Source organism: Arvicola amphibius, unplaced genomic scaffold, assembly GCF_903992535.2.
Source record: "Arvicola amphibius unplaced genomic scaffold, mArvAmp1.2, whole genome shotgun sequence".
In the NCBI taxonomy this organism is placed as follows: Eukaryota; Metazoa; Chordata; class Mammalia; order Rodentia; family Cricetidae; genus Arvicola; species Arvicola amphibius.
This window is the reverse complement of record NW_024582316.1, coordinates 77,226-91,090: the sequence shown is the minus strand read 5'-3', so window position 1 is coordinate 91,090 and position 13,865 is coordinate 77,226. Positions and strand designations below refer to the sequence as shown.

The window sequence follows — 13,865 nt, the reverse complement described above, 5'->3', positions numbered from 1 at the left end:
CTTGGGTGATCGTTGTGGTGGCTCAGGACAGGAGGATGTCTGCTAAACTAGTACCCTCTGACATCAGAGTACTGGCTGTCCACTCTCCAGCTGCCTGCACTGTAGCACTAGCTCCACCCTGCCATGACGGACTCTTCCTGCCTCCCACTGCCTGTAGCTTTGCTTCATAGCCTCAGGTGGGGGCCACTTGAGAGAGAGTTTGGACTTTGCAACACAGGAAAGAAAAATATCCTTTGAGAGACTTGGAGGTCTGGTGGGAGAGAGGAAGAGGTGTTGGCAGGAGTTGGTATCCTGGCTGTTGAGAGAGACCACTAGGGCCATGTCCAGTGTACCTCCCACTGTGGGTGTGTGGTTTCGTGAGCACAGGCTGATGTGGAATGACCCTTGGGATGAAGATTTGTAGAGTATGGGTTCCCTCTCTCTCTGTGTATGTTTATCTCTCATTGTGTCTGTCTCTCTCTCTGTGTGTGTTTCTCTTTGTGTCTGTTTCTCTCTCTCTCCTCTCTCTGTCTGTCTCTCTCTCTCTCTCTCTCTCTCTCTCTCTCTCTCTCTCTCTCTCTCTCTCTCTCTCTCTCTCTCTCTCTCTCTCTCTGTGTGTGTGTGTGTGTGTGTGTGTAGGGAGAATGGACATGAAGGAGGCCAGTCTGTGAAACCACACCTACCACTGCCATCATGTGGCTTGGTTCAGGCAACCTTCCAGGTGCTTCCTCCCCAAACCCGTTCTTTGTCATCTCCCTTGCCCTGTCTTGTCCTCATTTTCTTCTAGAGATTTCCAGGATCAGTGACAATCTGAAGGCAGATGCACACCTTTATCATTCAGTGTGTCAGAATGGGATGGGGCAGGTATATTTGTTGAGCCATCAATTTCATAAGCATGGCTGAGAAGGCATTTTGGTGGTATGTTCACAGTCCTCCAGTAGGTGATAACTGTTCTATGACAACCTGGCACACAGCTGCAGCTCCAATTCAGCACTCAATATAATTACATCTGTACTGACATAAAAACGTATATGGTAGAGTGAGTATAAAATGTTAGCAAAGAGATATACTGCAAGGTTCTGTGTTGTGAAGCTAATGAGACAAACCAGACATTTCCTGGGAGGTTACCTGTGATCAGTGAAAGAAAAGAGGTCTACTTTTTAGTTTCCAAAATAGCTCTGAATTCTTTTATTACAAAACATATTAATTCCAAAATAGTAAAACTGTGGAGAAATTAAGAAAAAACACCAAGTCCTTTCTCTTTCTTACCAAAGGAACCATTTAGCAATAAGATGAAACAGAAAAAGATAGGAAGCTCTATCTGTGAATAGACCGGAGATCCAAAGAGCCCTGACTAGATAGTTTAGCCAGAACAGAAAATTTCTGTTTTACCAAGAAAATGATCTACAGACCCTTAACCTCACTCATTCAAAGATATATGATACTCCCTACAGTGGCTCCCAGCATAGCACCCTTCCTACCGTACTGACATGTAGGTGTGCTATATGAGATTTACTCATCTCCCTCAATGGACTGCAGCTTCTACCAGAGTGGGATGGTTTGCTCGCCAATCATGTTGTGTCTTCCAAGAGGTTAACTTCACAGAAAAGACTTGTGAAGGATCACAGAAATTAACTATTGGATGGAATGTAGGTGGTCAGCTGGGTAAGAGAGTGGGTGGTTACATGACTGTGTATTTATGTATATGTATGGTTAGATAGGTGGGCAGCTTGCTCCTGCTGCCTCAGCTTACCTGCTGCTGCTTTGTCCAGAGGTCATAGATTTTCTCATGGGCCTCCTCACAGAGCCTCTTCGCCTTCTTACAGGACTCTTGCAGGAAAATCTGCTCCTCCTGCAGCTTTCTGTTGTCTTCTTTAACATGCCCACTTTTTCCTCCAACTGTGTCCATTCACTCAGAAGCTGGCTGTGGAGGGTAGTTACCCATCACAAAAAATGATGAGCTCCAGTCATTCACTATCTTCCACTCCTACCTATATATAATGCAACCATCCCTGCAAGATTCCATGTCCTCAGACAGACTGAGACTGGAGCCCACATTAGCTATGCCAGTATCACCTAGGTGATGTACCTCTGAGAAATAAATTCTGCCCCACCCCATCAGTACTTAACTGTTCGTGGTATTGGGAGAATATCATCAGGTATAGAGTAAACATGCTCTGAGGGAAGACAGTGGACCCAACAGGAATACATTGCACATATGTGTCCCATAGAAACAGACCTTGTTAGCCACTGTCAGAGTTCCAGAGACCATGCAAGGTGCAAACCATGTTTTCTATCTAGAAGCTCTGGAAGTTGACAGGACAATGTTGAGAGAGGCTCTCAAACTCCTTGCACTTAGGAGAACAGTCTGGAAGGCTAATTCTTCGCGACTAACAGGGCGATTTAGAGCATTTACCTGGTCCTGGTTTAACTTTGGTATATGGTATTTATCTAAAAAACTGTCCATTTCTTTTACATTTTCCAATTTTGTGGCATACAGGCTTTTGTAGTAAGATCTAATGATTTTCTGAATTTCCTCTGTGTCTGTGGTTATGTCCCCCTTTTCATTTCTGATCTTATTAATTTGCGTGTTCTCCCTCTGCCGTTTGATTAGTTTGGCTAAGGGTTTGTCAATCTTGTTGATTTTCTCCAAGAACCAGCTTCTTGTTTCATTGATTCTTTGGATTGTTTTCTGTGTTTCTATTTTGTTGATTTCTGCCCTCAATTTGATTATTTCCAGTCTTCTACTTCTCCTAGGTGAGTCTGCTTCTTTTTTTTCCAGAGCTTTCAGGTGTGCTGTTAAGTCACCAATGAGCGCTTTCTCCGTTTTCTTTAAGTGGGCACTTAGTGCTATGAACTTTCCTCTTAGCACTGCTTTCATTGTGTCCCATAGGTTTGAGTATGTTGTGTCTTTGTTTTCATTAAATTCAAGAAAGACTTTAATTTCTTTCTTTATTTCTTCCTTGACCCAGGTGTGGGTCAGTAGTTGACTGTTCAGTTTCCATGAGTTTGTGGGCTTTCTGGGGGTAGCATTGTTGTTGAATTCTAATTTTAATCCATGGTGATCCGATAAGACACAGGTGGTTACTAATATTTTTTTGTAACTGTGGAAGTTTGCTTTGTTACCAAGTATATGGTCAATTTTCGAAAAGGTTCCATGAGCCGCAGAGAAGAAGGTATATTCTTTCCTATTTGGGTGGAACGTTCTATAGATGTCTGTTAAGTCCATTCGATTCATTACCTCCATTAAGTCTTTCAATTCTCTGTTAGGTTTCTGTCTGATTGACCTGTCCATTGGTGAGAGAGGAGTGTTGAAGTCTCCAACTATTAGTGTGTGTGGTTTGATGGCTGCCTTGAGTTCTAGAAGTGTTTCTTTTACATAAGTGGGAGCTTTTATATTAGGGGCATAGATATTCAGGATTGAGACTTCATTCTGATGGATTTTTCCTGTTATGAGTATAAAGTGTCCCTTTCCATCTCTTCTGATTGATTTTAGTTTGAAGTCAACTTTGTTGGAAATTAGTATGGCCACACCCGCTTGTTTCTTAGGGCCATTTGCTTGATAAACCTGATTCTTCTGCATGGACGGGCTCTGTGGGAGCCTTCTCAGCTTGGTCGATCACCTTCCTGGACCTGGGGGGAGTTGGGAGGACCTTGGTCTTAGCATAGAGTGGGGAACCCTGATGGCTCCTTGGCCTTGAGAGGGAGGGAGGGGAGGTATGGGTGGAGGGGAAAGGAGGGAAGGGAAGGGGGAGAAGAAGGGGAGGGAAGGGGGAGGAGGAGGGGAGGGAGGTGGGAGGAGGAGGGAAGAAGATGGAAATTTTTAAATATAAAAAAAATTAACCATGAGAAAAAAAGAAGAAGTCAAAGAGTGTAAAGAAGAAGGTAAAGAAGGTAAAGAAGAAGGTAAAGAAGTCAAATAAGCTAAAGAAGAAGTCAAAGAAGGTAAAGAAGAAGGTACAGAAGGTAAAGAAGAAGTCAAAGAAGGTAAAGAAGAAAGGATAGAAGGTAAAGAAGGTAAAGAAGAAGTCAAATAAGCTAAAGAAGAAGTCAAAGAAGGTAAAAAAAGAAGGTACAGAAGGTAAAGAAGAAGTCAAAAAGGTAAAGAATGAGGTAAAAAGGAAAGGAAGAAGACGAAGATGTCAAATAAGGTAAAGAAGAAGAAAAGATGGTAAAGAAGAAGGTAAAGGAGGTAAAGAAGTCAAACAGGTAAAGAAGAAGGGAAAGAATGGAAAAGAAATCAAAGAAGGTAGGGAAGAAGTAAAGAGGGTCAAAAGAAGGTAAAGAACAGCTAAAGAAGAAGTCAAAGAAGGTAAAGAAGAAGGTAAAGAAGAAAGAATGTGGTAAAGAAAGAAGTCAAAGAATGTGAAGATGCAGGTAAACGCGGTAAAGAAGAATGTAAAAGAAGGTAAAGAAAAAGTAAAAGAAGGTAAAGAAGAAGTCAAAGAACGTGAAGGAAGAAGTCAAAGAAGGTAAAGAAGTCCAAGAAGATTAAGCAAAATCAAAGAAAGTAAAGAAGGGAAAGAACAGTAAGAAGAAGTCAAAGAAGGTAGATAAGAAGGTAAATAAGAAGTCAAAGAAGAAAGAGGAGAAGTCAAAGAAGGTAAGAAAAAAGGGAAGGAAGGTAAAGAAGAACGTAAAAAAGGAAAAGAAGAAGTCGAAGAAGTCACAGAAGTTAAGGAAAAAGGAAAAGAAGTTTAAGAAGGTAAAGAAGTAAAGATGAAGACAAAGAAGAAAGAGTAGAAGTCAAAAAAGATAAAGAAGAAGGTAAAGAAGGAAAAGAAGAAGGGAACGAATGTAATTAAAAAGGAAAAGATGGTAAAAAAGTTAAAGATGGTAAAGAAGAAGGTAAAGAAGGAATAGAAGAAGAAGTCAAAGAAGGTAAAGAAGAAGGTAAATAATAAGTCAAAGAAAGTAAAGAAGTAGGTAAACAAGGAAAAAAGAATCAAAGAATGTAAAGAAGAAGTGTAAGAAGTTAAAGAAGTCAAAGAACTGTAAAGAAGAAGTCAAAGAAGGTAAATAAGAATGTAAATAATAAGTCAAAGAAAGTAAAGAAGTAGGTAAACAAGGAAAAAAGAATCAAAGAATGTAAAGAAGAAAAGAAAGAATGTAAAGAAGAAGTGAAAGAAGGTAAGGAAGTGAAAGAACAGCAAAAAAGAAGTCAACGAAGGTAATAAAGAAGTCAAAGAAGGTAAAGAAGAAGGTAAAGAAGGTGAAAAAGAAGTCAAGGAAGGTAAAGAAGAAGACAAAGAAGGTAAAGACGAAGTCAAAGAAGGTAAAGAAGAAGTCAAAGAAGGTAAAGAAGAAGGTACAGAAGGGAAAGAAGAAGTCAAAAAGGTAAAGAATGAGGTAAAAATGAAAAGAAGAAGACCAAGAAGTCAAATAAGATAAAGAAGAAGAAAAAGACCCATAAAGAAGAGGTCAAAGAACGTAAAGAAGCAGTCAAACATGTAAAAAAGAAGGGAAGAACAGAAAAGAAGTCAAAGAAGGTAGGGAAGAAGATAAAGAAGGTATATAAGAAGGTAAAGAATGTAACATAGAAGTCAAAGAAGAAAGAGGAAAGTCAAAGAAGGTAAGAAAAAAGGGAAGGAATGTAAAGAAGAACATAAGAAGGAAAAGAAGAAGTCGAAGAAGTCACAGAAGTTAACGAAGAAGGAAAAGAAGTTTAAGAAGGTAAAGGAAGTAAAGATGAAGACAAAGAAGAAAGAGGAGAAGTCAAAAAAGAATGAAGAAGAAGGTAAAGAAGGAAAAGAAGGAACAAATGTATTAAAAAGGAAAAGATGGTAAAGAAGGTAAAGATGTGAAAGAAGAAGGTAAGAAGCAAGAGAATAAGAAGAATCAAAGAACGTAAAGAAGAAGAAAAGATGGTAAAGAAGAAGTCAAAGAAGGTAAAGAAGAAGGTAAATAGTAAGTCAAAGAAAGTAAAGAAGTAGGGTAACAAGGAAAAAGGAATCAAAGAATGTAAAGAAGAAGTGAAAGAAGTTAAAGAAGACAAAGAACTGTAAAGAAGAAGTCAAAGAAGGTAAAGAAGAAGACAGAGAAGGTAAAGAAGAAGTCAAAGAAGTCAAAGAAGAAGTCAAAGAATGTAAAGAAGAAGGTAAAGACGGTAAAGAAGGTAAAGAAGAAGGTAAAGAAGAAGTCAAATAAGCTAAAGAAGAAGTCAAAGAAGGTAAAGAAGAAGGTACAGAAGGTAAAGAAGAAGTCAAAGAAGGTAAAGAAGAAAGGATAGAAGGTAAAGAAGGTAAAGAAGAAGTCAAATAAGCTAAAGAAGAAGTCAAAGAAGGTAAAAAAAGAAGGTACAGAAGGTAAAGAAGAAGTCAAAAAGGTAAAGAATGAGGTAAAAAGGAAAGGAAGAAGACGAAGATGTCAAATAAGGTAAAGAAGAACAAAAATACCATAAAGAAGAAGTTAAAGGAGGTAAAGAAGTCAAACAGGTAAAGAAGAAGGGAAAGAATGGAAAAGAAATCAAAGAAGGTAGGGAAGAAGGTAAAGAGGGTCAAAAGAAGGTAAAGAACAGCTAAAGAAGAAGTCAAAGAAGGTAAAGAAGAAGGTAAAGAAGAAAGAATGTGGTAAAGAAGAAGTCAAAGAATGTGAAGATGCAGGTAAACGCGGGTAAAGAAGAATGTAAAGAAGGTAAAGAAAAAGTAAAAGAAGGTAAAGAAGAAGTCAAAGAACGTGAAGTAGAAGTCAAAGAAGGTAAAGAAGTCCAAGAAGATTAAGCAAAATCAAAGAAAGTAAAGAAGGGAAAGAACAGTAAGAAGAAGTCAAAGAAGGTAGATAAGAAGGTAAATAAGAAGTCAAAGAAGAAAGAGGAGAAGTCAAAGAAGGTAAGAAAAAAGGGAAGGAAGGTAAAGAAGAACGTAATAAAAAGGAAAAGAAGAAGTCGAAGAAGTCACAGAAGTTAAGGAAAAAGGAAAAGAAGTTTAAGAAGGTAAAGAAGTAAAGATGAAGACAAAGAAGAAAGAGTAGAAGTCAAAAAAGATAAAGAAGAAGGTAAAGAAGGAAAAGAAGAAGGGAACGAATGTAATTAAAAAGGAAAAGATGGTAAAAAGTTAAAGATGGTAAAGAAGAAGGTTAAAGAAGGAATAGAAGAAGAAGTCAAAGAAGGTAAAGAAGAAGGTAAATAATAAGTCAAAGAAAGTAAAGAAGTAGGTAAACAAGGAAAAAAGAATCAAAGAATGTAAAGAAGAAGTGTAAGAAGTTAAAGAAGTCAAAGAACTGTAAAGAAGAAGTCAAAGAAGGTAAAGAAGAAGACAAAGAAGGTAAAGAAGAAGTCAAAGAAGGTAAAGAAGAAGGGAAGAAGAAGGTAAAGAAGGTAATTAAAAAGTAAAAAGAAGTTAAAGAAGGTAAAGAAGGTAAAGACGAAGGTAAAGAAGTCAAAGAAGGTAAAGGAGAAGGTAAAGAAAAAGGTAAAGAAGGTAAAGAAGGAAGTAAAAATGGTAAAGAACAAGTCAAAGAAGGTAAAAAAGAAGGTATTGAAGAAGGTAAAGAAGAAGTGAAAGAAGGTACAAAGAAGGTAAAGAAGAAGTCAGAGAAGAGTAAAGAACAAGTCAAAGACGGTAAAGATTAAGGTAAAGAAGGTAAAGAAGATGTCAAAGAAGGTAAAGAAGAACGTAATGAAGGAAAAGAGGAAATCAAAGAAGGTAAAGAAGACGGTAAAGAAGATTAAGTAGCCGGGCGGTGGTGGCGCACGCCTTTAATCCCAGCACTTGGGAGGCAGAGGCAGGCGGATCTCTGTGAGTTCGAGACCAGCCTGGTCTACAAGAGTTAGCTCCAGGACAGGCTCTAAAGCTGCAGAGAAACCCTGTCTCAAAAACCAAAAAAAAAGGAGATTAAGTAGAAATAAAGAAGGTGAAGAAGAAGTCAAAGAATGTAAAGAAGAAGGAAAAGAAGATAAAGAAGCTAAAGATGGTAAATAAAAAGTAAAAAAGGTAAAGAAGAAATCAAATAAGTTTAAGAAGAAGTCAAAGTAGGTAAAGAAGAAGCCAAAGAAGGTAAAGAAGAACAGTAAAGAAGAAGTCAGAGAAGAGAAAGAAGAAGGTAAAGAAGGTAAAGGAGAAGTTAAAGTAGGTAAAGAAGAAGGGAAAGAAGGTAAAGAAGAACTCAAAAAAGGTAATGAAGAAGATAAAGAAGGTACAGAAGAAGTCAAAAAGGTAAAGAACTCAAAGAAGGTTAATAAGAAGGTAAAGAAGACGTCAAAGGAGGTAAAGAAGAAGTCATGGAACATAAAGAAAAGGAAAAGAACAGTAAAGAATAAGTCAAAGAAAGTAAAGGAGAAGGTAAAGAGAGTAAAGAAGAAGGTAAAGAAGAAGGTAAAGATGGTAAAGAAGTCAAAGAACATATTGAAGAAGGTAAAGAAGAAGAGGAAAAGATAAAGAAGTACTCAAAGAAGGTAAAGAAGTTAAAGAAGAATTCAAAGAAGGTAAAGAAGAAAGTAAAAAGGTAAAGAAGTTGGTAAAGAAGGTAAAGAAAAAGTAAAAGAAGGTAAAGAAGTCAAAAAAGTGAAGAAGAAGTCAAAGAAGGCACAGATGAAGGTAAAGAAGGTAAAGATGACGTCGAAGAAGCTAAAGAAGGTAAAGAGGATGGTAATAAAGATAAAGAAGAAGTTAATAAATGTAAAGAGGAAGGTAAAGAACGTAAAGAAGAAGTCAAAGAAGGTAAAAAAGGTAAAGACCAGTAAAGAAGTCAAAGAAGGTAAAGAAGGTAAAGAAAGTAAAAAGAAAGTCAAAGAAGGTAATGAAGAAGATAAAGAAGGTAAAGAAGTAGACAGAAAGGAAAGAAGAACTCAAATAAAGTGAAAAATAAGGTAAAAAAGGTAAAGAAGACGTCAAAGAAGGTAAAGAAGAAGGCAAAGAAGGTAAAGAAGAAGGAAAAGTACAGTAAATAATAAGTCAAATAAGGTAGAGAGGAAGGTAAAATAGGTAAAAAGGGAGGTAAAAAGAGGAAAGAAGTCAAATGAAGTAAAGAAGAAGGTTAAGAAGGAAAAGAAGGTAAAAACAAGGGAATGAAGGTAAAGAATGAGTCAAAGAAGGTTAAAGGAGAAGTTAAAGAAAGTAAAGAAGAAGGTAAAGAAGGTAAAGAAGAAGGTAAAGAAGGTAAAGAAGTCAAAGAAGGTAATGAAGAAGATAAAGAAGGTAAGAAGTAAACAAAAAGGTAAAGAAGAACAAAAAGAAGGTAAAGAAGAAGGTAAAGAAGTCAAAGAAGGTAAAGAAGAAAATGAAAAAGGTAAAGGAGTTGGTAAAGAAGGTAAGGAAAAAGTCAAAGAAGTTAAAGAAGTCAAAAAAGTGAAGAAGTCAAAGGAGGCACAGATGAAGGGAAAGAACATAATGACGTCGAAGAATTTAAAGAAGGTAAAGAGGAAGGTAAAAAAGGTAAAGAAGAAGTCACAGAAGGTAAAGAAGTTGTTAAAGAAGGTAAGAAAAAGACAAAGAAGGTAAAGCCGAAGGTATCGAAGATAAAGAAGGATTCAAAAAAGGTAAAGAAGAATGTAAAGAAGGTAAAGAAGTTGGTAAATAAGGGAACGAAAAAGTCAAAGAATGTAAAGAAGAAGTCAAAGAAGGTAAACAAGAATTCAAAGAAGGTAATGAAGAGGGAAAAGAAGGCAAAGAGGAAGGTAAAGAAGGTAAAGAAGAAGGTAAAGAAGAAGTGAAAAGGTAAAAAGAAGTCAAAGAGGTAGAGAAAAAGTCAAAGATGGTGAAGAAGAAGTCAAAGAATGTAATGAAGAAGGTAAAGAAAAAGTCAAAGAAGGTAAAGAATAAGGTAAAGAATGAGTCAAAGAAGGTGAAGAAGGTAAACAAGGAAAAAGGAATCAAAGAAGGTAAAGAAGAAGTGAAAAAAGATAAAGAAGAAGAGAAAGAAGGTAAAGAAGTCAAAGAACAATGAAGAAGAATTCAACGAAGGTAATGAAGTAGTCAAAGAAGGTAAAGAACAAGGTGAACAAGGTAAAAAAGAAGTCAAAGAAGGTAAAGAAGAAGTCAAATAAGGTAAAGAAGAAGTCAAAGAAGGTAAGGAAGAAGTCAAAGAAGGTAAAGAAGCAGTCAAAGAAGGTAAGGATGTAGGTAAAGAAGGTAAAGAAGAAGTCAAAGAATGTAAAGAAGAAGTCAAGGAAAGTAAAGAATAATAAAAAGAAGGTAAAGAAAAAGTCAAAGAAGGTAAAGAAGTTAAAGAATGCAAAGAAGAAGACAAAGGAGGTAAAGAAGAAGTTAAAGGACGTAAAGAAGAATTAAAAGAAGGTATAGAGGAAGTCAAAAAAGGTAAAGAAGTCAAATAAGGCAAAGTAGAAGTCAAAGAATGTAAAGAAGAAGTCAATGAAGGTAAAGAATAAGGTAAAGAAGGTAAAGATGAAGTCAAATAAGGTAAAGAAGAAGGTCAAGAAGGTAAAGAAGGAGTCAAAGAAGGTAAAGAATAAGGCAAAGAAGGTAAAGTAGAAGGTAAAGAAGAAGTCAAAGAAGGTAAAGAATAAGGCAAATAAGGTAAAGTAGAAGGTAAAGAAGAAGTCCAAGAAGGGAAAGAAGAAGGTAGAGAACATAAAAAAGAAGGTAAAGATGGTAAAGAAGAAGTCAAAGAAGGTAAAGAAGAAGTCATTTAAGTTAAAGAAAAAGGTAAAGAAGGTAAAGAAGTAGTCAAAGAATGTAAAGAAAAAGGGAAAGAAGGTAAGGAAGTCAAAGAGGTAAAGTATAATTCAAAGAAGTTAAAGAAAAAAGCAAAGAAGGTAAAGAAGAAGTCAAAGAATGTAAAGAAGGAGGCAAAGAAGGTAAAGATGAAGTCAAAGAAGGTAATGAAGAAGTCAAAGATGGTAAAGAAAAAGGTATATAAGTTAAAGAAGTTAAAAAAATGTAAAAAGAAGGTAAAGAAGGTAAAGAGGAAGTCAAAGAAGGGAAAGAAGAAATCAAAGATGGTAAAGAACAACGTAAAGAAGGTAAAGAGGAAGTCAAAGAGGGTATAGAAGAAGGAACAGAAGGTAAAGAAGAAGGGAAAGAAGGTAAAAAAGTCAAAGAAGGTAAAGAGGAACTTAAAGAAGGTAGAGAAGATGGTAAAGAAGACGTCAAAGTAGGTAAAGAAGAAGGTAAATAAGGTAAAGAGGAAGTCAAAGAAGGTAAAGAAGAACTCCAAGAAGGTAAAGAAGAAAATAAAAAGGTAAGGAATTAAAAAAAAGGTAAAGAAGAAGGAAAAGAAGGATAAGAAGAAGTCGAGGAGGTAAATATGGTAAAGAAGAAGGTACAAAAGGTAGAGAAGCTGTCAGCTTGCTGTAAATAGCTTTTATTATATTTAGGAATGACCCTTGTATCCCTAATCTCTCCAAGACCTTTATCATAAAAGGGTGCTGAATTTTGTCAAATGCTTTTTCAGCATCTAATGAGATGACCATATGGTTTTTTTTCCTTCAGTTTATTTATATGATGGATTACATTGATAGATTTTCGTATGTTGAACCAGCCCTGCATCTCTGGGATGAAGCCTACTTGATCGTAGTGGATAATTTTTCTAATGTGTTCTTGGATTCGGTTTGCCAGTATTTTATTGAGAATTTTTGCGTCAATGTTCATGAGTGAGATTGGCCTGTAATTCTCTTTCTTGGTTGAGTCTTTGTGTGGTTTAGGTATCAGGGTAACTGTAGCTTCATAGAAGGAATTTGGCAGTGACTCTTGTGTTTCTATATTATGAAATACCTTAAGGAGTATAGGTATTAGGTCTTCTTGGAAGTTCTGGTAGAATTCCGCATTGAAACCATCTGGTCCTGGGCTCTTTTTGGTAGGGAGGTTTCTGATAACAGTTTCTAATTCTTCGCGACTAACAGGGCGATTTAGAGCATTTACCTGGTCCTGGTTTAACTTTGGTATATGGTATTTATCTAAAAAACTGTCCATTTCTTTTACATTTTCCAATTTTGTGGCATACAGGCTTTTGTAGTAAGATCTAATGATTTTCTGAATTTCCTCTGTGTCTGTGGTTATGTCCCCCTTTTCATTTCTGATCTTATTAATTTGCGTGTTCTCCCTCTGCCGTTTGATTAGTTTGGCTAAGGGTTTGTCAATCTTGTTGATTTTCTCCAAGAACCAGCTTCTTGTTTCATTGATTCTTTGGATTGTTTTCTGTGTTTCTATTTTGTTGATTTCTGCCCTCAATTTGATTATTTCCAGTCTTCTACTTCTCCTAGGTGAGTCTGCTTCTTTTTTTTCCAGAGCTTTCAGGTGTGCTGTTAAGTCACCAATGAGCGCTTTCTCCGTTTTCTTTAAGTGGGCACTTAGTGCTATGAACTTTCCTCTTAGCACTGCTTTCATTGTGTCCCATAGGTTTGAGTATGTTGTGTCTTTGTTTTCATTAAATTCAAGAAAGACTTTAATTTCTTTCTTTATTTCTTCCTTGACCCAGGTGTGGGTCAGTAGTTGACTGTTCAGTTTCCATGAGTTTGTGGGCTTTCTGGGGGTAGCATTGTTGTTGAATTCTAATTTTAATCCATGGTGATCCGATAAGACACAGGTGGTTACTAATATTTTTTTGTAACTGTGGAAGTTTGCTTTGTTACCAAGTATATGGTCAATTTTCGAAAAGGTTCCATGAGCCGCAGAGAAGAAGGTATATTCTTTCCTATTTGGGTGGAACGTTCTATAGATGTCTGTTAAGTCCATTCGGTTCATTACCTCCATTAAGTCTTTCAATTCTCTGTTAGGTTTCTGTCTGATTGACCTGTCCATTGGTGAGAGAGGAGTGTTGAAGTCTCCACCTATTAGTGTGTGTGGTTTGATGGCTGCCTTGAGTTCTAGAAGTGTTTCTTTTACATAAGTGGGAGCTTTTATATTAGGGGCATAGATATTCAGGATTGAGACTTCATTCTGATGGATTTTTCCTGTTATGAGTATAAAGTGTCCCTTTCCATCTCTTCTGATTGATTTTAGTTTGAAGTCAACTTTGTTGGAAATTAGTATGGCCACACCCGCTTGTTTCTTAGGGCCATTTGCTTGATAAACCTGATTCTTCTGCATGGACGGGCTCTGTGGGAGCCTTCTCAGCTTGGTCGATCACCTTCCTGGACCTGGGGGGAGTTGGGAGGACCTTGGTCTTAGCATAGAGTGGGGAACCCTGATGGCTCCTTGGCCTTGAGAGGGAGGGAGGGGAGGTATGGGTGGAGGGGAAAGGAGGGAAGGGAAGGGGGAGAAGAAGGGGAGGGAAGGGGGAGGAGGAGGGGAGGGAGGTGGGAGGAGGAGGGAAGAAGATGGAAATTTTTAAATATAAAAAAAATTAACCATGAGAAAAAAAGAAGAAGTCAAAGAGTGTAAAGAAGAAGGTAAAGAAGGTAAAGAAGGTAAAGAAGAAGGTAAAGAAGTCAAATAAGCTAAAGAAGAAGTCAAAGAAGGTAAAGAAGAAGGTACAGAAGGTAAAGAAGAAGTCAAAGAAGGTAAAGAAGAAAGGATAGAAGGTAAAGAAGGTAAAGAAGAAGTCAAATAAGCTAAAGAAGAAGTCAAAGAAGGTAAAAAAAGAAGGTACAGAAGGTAAAGAAGAAGTCAAAAAGGTAAAGAATGAGGTAAAAAGGAAAGGAAGAAGACGAAGATGTCAAATAAGGTAAAGAAGAACAAAAATACCATAAAGAAGATGTTAAAGGAGGTAAAGAAGTCAAACAGGTAAAGAAGAAGGGAAAGAATGGAAAAGAAATCAAAGAAGGTAGGGAAGAAGGTAAAGAGGGTCAAAAGAAGGTAAAGAACAGCTAAAGAAGAAGTCAAAGAAGGTAAAGAAGAAGGTAAAGAAGAAAGAATGTGGTAAAGAAGAAGTCAAAGAATGTGAAGATGCAGGTAAACGCGGTAAAGAAGAATGTAAAGAAGGTAAAGAAAAAGTAAAAGAAGGTAAAGAAGAAGTCAAAGAACGTGAAGTAGAAGTCAAAGAAGGTAAAG

General features: G+C 36.8%; 1 protein-coding gene across 1 annotated transcript in view; it reads left to right on the top strand.

Moving 5' to 3' along the window:
* LOC119805815 (fibroblast growth factor receptor 3-like) overlaps positions 1-13,865 on the top strand; it is a 56,819-nt gene that overhangs the window by 5,621 nt on the left and 37,333 nt on the right.